At 41.5% G+C, this 8,003-nt stretch overlaps 1 pseudogene; it reads right to left on the minus strand.

The window, feature by feature from the left end:
- Positions 1-7,177, minus strand: part of LOC102261497 — a 24,080-nt pseudogene extending 16,903 nt beyond the window's left edge.
- Positions 7,178-8,003: the final 826 nt, after the last annotated feature.

An 8,003-nucleotide genomic window follows, 5' to 3' on the forward strand; every position in this document is an offset into this window, starting at 1 on the left:
GGTGGTCGCCGGATGCTCGGCATTGTTTTCTCCCACCCCCTTCATTTGCAAACCTTCCTGCCTCGCCCGGAGGTCCGCAGCCTCGGCTCTCGGCCGGAGAAGCAGAAGTGACTTTCCCCTGGGCAGTGGAGGAAAAGTTCCCCTCTGCGTCCTTGCGTTTCGATGGATCTTTGCTCATTTTCTCCGAAAGCGTCACTGAACCGTTGATGGCAGGCGAAGGGGAGGATTCAGTAGAAATGCAGACCCGGGGGGTTGCGCGCTGCTCTCCAGCGAAAGTTTACCCCCCCCCGCCCATGAAAGGAAATGCAGTTTACACTCCAGTGAAAAGAAAAACCCTCTAGCGTCAAACGGTTCCCACATCTCAAGAAGCGGGGATTTTCCTGGTGGCAGGCAGAGTTTTCAGTGGACCGTTCGGCAAAGCACAGAGCGATGCGGGGCCCCGAGTGTCAGCGCTGGGAGAGCGCGAGCGGAGAGCAGTCGCTCTCCCAGCATCATCCCGGGCCGGTGGTCACCACCACATCCAGGGAAAATGCTTCTCTTCATCCATCTGGCAAAATTTTTATAAGCCTCGTCCCTCCCTTTCTCGCTCTGTCTTCCTTCCACCTGGGGCTTGTTTCCTGTTTGAGATTTCATCTTTTGGATGCAGGACATCTGGGTAAGGTCTCCTAGAAGTCAGAACTCTCCCACGGGCTCTGGGAGAGGGCCTCTTAGCGTAAAAGCATGGGAGCAGTCATGTGCATGTGAGAATAAAATCGATTTTGGTAGGGCAGTCAGTATGAAACTATCTATATAGTTTGGTATATATATACATATATACACACATATACACACACACGTACATACGTATATATGTGTGTGTACATATATATATGCCAAGGATGATAGTGTAAGACGGACTTGGAACTTACTCTTCAAGGTACGTGGTGTGATGATACATTTAGAAGCCTTGTTTAGGTCTGAGCTGCGTAACCACCACATGATGCTGCCTCTTTCTAAAGCTCTGAATTGGAGCTCCCAGCACCAGTGTGGGCAGACTGCGCCCACAGTACATGCACCCAGCGCCAAGTATGGTCTAGGCTTTCCCAACACTGACACACCGACGTTTAAAACCAACAGGGAGATTTCTATAATAAAAGAAGAGCAGGTGGTAGTTGCAAATAACTTGTAGTAGTTTTCTCTTATTTTGTGACTCTTAGCTTGTGAAAACGGAGTGTTCTTTTCTGGGTGTGAATTTGGATTGAAAGGATATGATTACTTTTCCCCCTTTTAATCCACAGATCAGAAAGCATATTGTTTTGAAGTTTAAAACACATAACAATTAGGAAAAATACATTTTTCCTTGTTTTTTAAAAATATTTTTTCATTGAGGTAAAATTGACATACAACATTATATTAGTTTCAGGTGTACAGTGTGATTTGATATTTGTATACGAAATGATCATCATAAGTCTAGTTAACATTTGTCACCATATGTAGCTACGGAATTTTCTTTTTTTGTGATGAGAACTTTTAAGACTTATACTCTTAGCAGTTTTCAAATATGCAATGTGATGTCATTAACTATAATCACCATGTTGTACATCGATCCCCCTGACTTATTTATTTTATAACTGGGAGTTTGTACCTTTGGACTTCCTTCATCCATGATGCCCACCGCTCCACCCTACCAGTCTGTTCTCTGTATCTTTCTTCTTTTCCTTTTAGATTCTACATAAAAGTGAGATCATACAGTATTGGAGGAAACACAATTTGGATTTTAAGATATTAATACTAAATGTGGTCCTGTGTATAAAAACAAGCACCACAAGATAGTTTAAAATATACCATCATAAAAAGCAGTGGGCTCTATAGTGTTGTAAAAAAAATAAAAGGAACGGAGTATAGGAAATATACAAATCCTTGTACTTAAATTGCATTTTCTAAATTGTACCATGTGCTGGTAATGGTGCCTTTTTGGTTTTGAAGTTTCTTTTGCAGACAAGAAAAGAGGGGGCAACCTCATCTTTCCTCTATTTAATAGTAAAATAAGCATCTAATAAATGGCCTTTAAGAATAAAGATGCTAGAAAATGAAGTGAATTACTATTATTTAAATTGGGTTTTATTGAAACAGTGATATATACATATGATAAAGAAAATTAAATGTTGCAAAAAAAGTATGAAGGAAAAATTCTTAGCCAGTCCACACTCACTTACATAGTCTACCCCCAAGGCTGTTAACACTTTCTTCTGTATTCTTCCAGAAATATTCCATGCATGTATAAGCACATGTATCTGTACATATCTGTGGTGAACCTTTGAAGCTTCCCTTTTATATAATAACAATTGGTTAGAGTTTTACAGACATTATATCTTCAGATTTGCTCTAAACATTTTTGATGCCTGGGAGGTTGTCTAAAGTCATTGAGATTGGTCAGTTAATTGTCAAGTATAACCTGGTAGGTCATAGGTGGTGGTACCGAGGGTCTGTTCCCAGAGGCCTTCATTCCCATCCAGTGGGGAGAGAGCTCTGTTTCGCTCCCTCACTGATATCAGGGACCTTTCTGTTGACATGAATCTGCTGCCCCCTGGTTTGTTTACTTTAACGTAGTAAAAATGGAAGTTTCTTAAAAAGGTCTAGATTACATAGGAAATATAGAGCACATGTTCTGTATAGACAGCAAATGCACTCTTCATAGTATTGCCAAGAGTGCTTTTTATTTGGCATTGAAACATTCACAGAGAGAATTTTGTTCATTTTATATTAATCATTCTATTAAATATTGTTCCAAATAGCCTTAGTGCAGTAATGATTAGTATTCATGATAATTCCTGAACCACTGAAAGATTGTGAATCATCAAATATTAAATTATTTTCAGCTCAATTAAGGCATTGTTTCTATTCTAATTGATTGAATGCAAATTCTCTAGTAACTTGAATATTAGATGAATCAGAATAGTGCATTTCTCTATCATGCCAGAAAACAGACTGTCTTGTATATTAATAAGAGGAATGTTTTTAGCAAATTTGCCCTCTCTAATTTATGGAAACATGTGTTTAGTTGAGAAAACAATTTCCTTTATAGCTGATGAAACAATAACATCATTTATCTTTACACATATTCTTTCTACTATAATTGTGTTCCTTCACTTATATGCCCAGTCCTAAATTTAAAAAAATTTAACATGAGAATTAAACAAGGTTCTCTTTAAATTGTCCATTTTCCCTGTGTTATTTTAAAAAAATCCTCACCTGAGGATATTTTTCCATTGATTTTTAGAGAATGTGAAATGGAGGGAGGAGGTGGGGAGAGAGAGGGAGAGACCCAGTCCAGGATGGAGACTACAACGTGCCCTTGACCAGGAATCGAATCTGAGACCCTTGCCGATGCTCTAACCAGTTAGCAAACCCAGCTAGAGCTCCCTGGGTGATTATTTTTGACAGCATTGACACTGATAAATGTTGTATGTGTTTTGATAAGTGCATTGTTGTTACCACAATATTGCAGTAGACTTCATCTTCATTGCTTCATGATGACTTGTGGTTTAAAATGACATTAGTGGTTGATTAACATTTTGTACAATTTTTATTTAAAAAATAAAAAAATAAAATGACATTAGTTACATGCAAATTGATAATATCTAACAATTATGTACTATTCTGCATTTGAATATATTTCTACTTAAGAAAGTAAACCATTTGTCTATTGGGTACTTCATATCATACTTACATGTTTAAAATATTTAACATTTTGGATTACAGTTTATCCTATATAATAAAGAGCTAATATGCAAATGGTCATCACGCCCTCATGCCACGCCAGAACTGCTCAGCCACATAACACGGGAGAGAGAAATGGGGACCAGCCAGGCACAAATGAGCTGGGGAGAGAGGAATGGGGACCAGCCAGGCACAAATGAGCTGGGGAGAGAGGAATGGGGACCAGCCAGGCACAAATGAGCTGGGGAGAGAGGAATGGGGACCAGCCAGGCACAAATGAGCTGGGGAGAGAGGAATGGGGACCAGCCAGGCACAAATGAGCTGGGGAGAGAGGAATGGGGACCAGCCAGGCACAAATGAGCTTGGGAGAGAGGAATGGGGATCAGCCAGGCACAAATGAGCTCGCGAGAGAGAAAAGAGGACCACCCAGCCTGCGGCCCGGGAGAGGGACAAGCCGCCCACCCCTCGGTCCCCGGCGCCAGTGGCTTCGCCTGCAGCCTGGGAGAGGGACAAGCCACATGCTCTGCGGTCCTGGGTGCCAGCAGCTGTGCCTGTGGCCTGGGAGAGGGACAAGCTGCCCGCCCTTCGGTCCCGGGCACCTGCGGCTGCGGCCCGGGCGAAGCCGCCCACCCATGGTCCCCTGCGGCTATGGCCGGCCAGAGGGAGGGAAGCCCGGGTCTCAGGTGCCTGCAATTTGCTGGAGGAGGGAATCTTGGGTCCCGGGTATGGGGCAAAGCAGAGGTGGTTAGTGGTGATTAGGCCAGTAGGGGAGCAGTTAGGGGCGATCAGGCAGGCAGGCAGAGGGGTTAGGGGCGATTAGGCAGGCAGACAGGCAGGTGAGCGGTTAGGAGCCAGTGGTCCCAGATTTCGAGAGGCAGTTGGATATCCCCCAAGGGGTGCTGATTGGAGAGGGTGCAGGCCCGACACCCCACTGCATGAATTTTGTGCACCAGGCCTCTAGTAGCTCTATAACTCTGTAATGTTTTGGAAATAGAAAGTAATGTAGGCTTATTCCTTATACAATATGGTGGGAACTGAGATACAAATGTGTGTTTTGAAATAGGCCGATTATTCTTCTGTTATATGGGACATATTGAAGGGTTCTACTTTTTTCATTTCCTTTTGATTCTACTTAAGTGAGAATCCTCTAGAAGAATGATCACTTGTATCTCATGGACATAGGTGTGTGGGATGAAGATTCTGGTGCTGGGAATGAGGTGTTCAGATCTGCGCTGAAGCAGCTAAAGTAATGGCTTCAGTGTTGTTCATGTCTCATTGTTTCATATCATGGCCAGACTCATTTTGTCATGTTCATTGTGGGGCTGGTGTGGTGGGTTTCTGAGCTGCGATGTGCCATGGTTACCTGTTGACCCATAGCAAAGTTATGGCTCTCCTCCAAAGGGCAAGGGGAATTTTAGTCGTTCTTATTAAGTGCTGCCTACCATGAGACTTAAACTAGGAGCTTTCATACATTAGATCACTTTATGCTCACAGCAAATCTCTAACGCAGAGAAGGGAGGTGCAGAGAGCTACTGATACGGTGCAGATTCATACACGTGTCTGCTTAACTGGAGAACTTGAGCTCTTATGCTGATTCTCCATAATCCGTGACTCCTTGCTAGCTTAGAAACAATATGAACATATAAGAGAGTGGCAGAGGAGTCTGAATCTGGGTTCCAAATCTTGTTGGGTAAGTTCTTCATTCTCTGCCCCTCCCCCTCCCCAAATCAGAACCCATGGAGATGGATGACTCCAGAAGGGGATTGCAGACTTTCCAGTCTTTGGTCATTTTGTTAGGCCTGCACTGTATTTTAAAAGCAGAGCCCCTTGGCAGGCGTTCTACTTATGACCAACATATGGAGTGCACGCCTGTTGTTTTACACCAGGCCCATTCTTCCGTGCTCCTGCAGACAGTGGAGGTTGGGTAGGGATGTATTATTTTTAAGGCTGATATACAGGAGAACAAATACCTGGGGTGTAGAACATGTATTACTCTACGGAGTGATGAAGTAGGGAATCTTAAATTGGAGCTCTGAAAGCATTTTTTAATAAGAGACATTTATGAAGGGAAGTTAAGTAAGAATGAAAACTGATGTAAACATTTTAGACACCCCATAGGTTAAATAGGCTTCTGTAGATTGGCCTGGGAATGAATCAGCATTTATAGGCTTTTTTTTTTTTTTTTTTATTAAAAGTTCCAAATAACTTATGGGTGAATTTTGGGGACACAACCTGACTATACAATGGGGCAGGGTAGCCTTGGCTCTAAGGCAGCGGTTCTCAACCTGTGGGTCGCGACCCCTTTGGCGGTCAAACGACCCTTTCACAGGGGTCGCCTAAGACCATCCTGCATATCAGATATTTACATTACGATTCATAACAGTAGCAATATTACAGTTATGAAGTAGCAACGAAAATAAAATAATTTTATGGTTGGGTCACAACATGAGGAACTGTATTTAAAGGGTCAGAAGGTTGAGAACCACTGCTCTAAGGGGTGCCATGAGCATGCCCTGTGGCTTCAGTCAGGGTGCTCCTCCGAGGTGTGAGTCAGTTGCATAAATAGCATTGAACTTCTTGGGGTGGATCTGTTTTATAATCCCAGTAACTTCAGTCAGAGTGTTGACCTCCTCTGATGTTGCCATAGTCACATGGTCACATTTCACCTTAGAAATGGTCACTTCTTCCTGTGGTGCCTCGTTGATGTCATTTCTCATAGCCCCTCTCACGAGAATTATGAATGAAATTCACACAAACAGCCTTGTCATATTTTTTTAAAAATATATTTTATTGATTTTTTACAGAGAGGAAGGGAGAGAGATAGAGAGTTAGAAACATCGATCAGCTGCCTCCTGCACATCTCCCACTGGGGATGTGCCAGCAACCCAGGTACATGCCCTTGACCAGAATCGAACCTGGGACCTTTCAGTCCGCAGGCCGACGCTCTATCCACTGAGCCAAACCGGTTTCGGCGCCTTGTCATATTTTGATGAAAGATTTTAGAAGTGCCCGTTGATTAGTTTTTGCTACTACTATGAGAATTTATACTATTTGTTTTCCTTGGAAAATATATTATGGTTCAAAAAGTATAAGTGAATTACACAGCCTTTGAGGGGTTAAACAAACGTACATTGCAGTTATGACTGAATAGTTGTTTTCCTAACCTTTTCCTTTTTGCTGAAGAGAAAACATGTAATGAAACTCTGTACAGTAAAATGTCAATGGAACACATATTGCCGGATAACACCTCAGGCACAGTGGGGTGTTATGAAAAGACATCAGGGGACAGCCAACTTCACCTTTTCCTTCGTGCTACTGAACAAACAACCCGGTAATGCTGGGGTGACCGCAGGCAGTAGGTCTGGGAGTAGCAGGAAGAAAGAACGGCAGCAGCCTTCCCTGCTTCTGGAGTGACCTCTGCTGAGCGTTCGTAACAGTGAACATTACACATCATTCCACTTTCAGGGGCCATGTCCATACCGAGACGTGTATAAGATTGAACAGTAAAAACATATCCAGCTTACAGTGACTAAACAGAACTAAGTGGCAGGAGTAGTTTTTTTTTTTAGTTTCCCATTGGGAGTTGCCCATAGGCTATTAGGTGGAGAGAGAGAATAATTTGATTGTGACTTACAATCTACATCTAAGGTAGTAAATCAGTAAACCTTATTATAGTAAGACCTGTCAGTTTTACAAAATCTCATGTTTTGATGTGTTTTAGTAATGTAAAAAAGTTTATTTGTATTTTTATTTATCTCTTGTTTAGCTTAATTATCTCTATCCCAGTTCATCTCTGAATCCCAGTTCCTATAATAGGGTACAACGGACAGAATTTATTGTAATTAATGAGTATTCTAATGGGATAATAGCTATTAGGACCAAATGTTCAACTTCAGTAACAACAACATTCTATTTTGTTTTAAGTTTTGGACAATGTATTCTGTATTTCAGCTAATATTTGGCAGTAACAAAATCACAGTGTGACAAAGTATTAGAATCATCCTTTGGATTTAAAATGGCGTTTGATTTGTGGTTTTATTGGCTGTGTTTAAGAGCAATACAATCTAGTGTATTTTCAGTAGTGCCATTTTAACTCACCTCACTAATAATTACTTTGAGAAAAGTAGGCTTATACATAGTAAGTACAAAAGAATCATATTTATACTATCATTATCACTCCAGGAAGAAGAAAGGCAAGTTAATTTTGAAAACAATAAAATCTATTCAAAGCAAAACAACTAAACTATTTCAGTAAGTGTTTCCAAAGTTTTTAAATTTGTATTTGTAAATTTATGCAAGTGTAT

This window comes from Myotis brandtii, unplaced genomic scaffold, assembly GCF_000412655.1.
Source record: "Myotis brandtii unplaced genomic scaffold, ASM41265v1 scaffold412, whole genome shotgun sequence".
Classification (NCBI taxonomy): domain Eukaryota; kingdom Metazoa; phylum Chordata; class Mammalia; order Chiroptera; family Vespertilionidae; genus Myotis; species Myotis brandtii.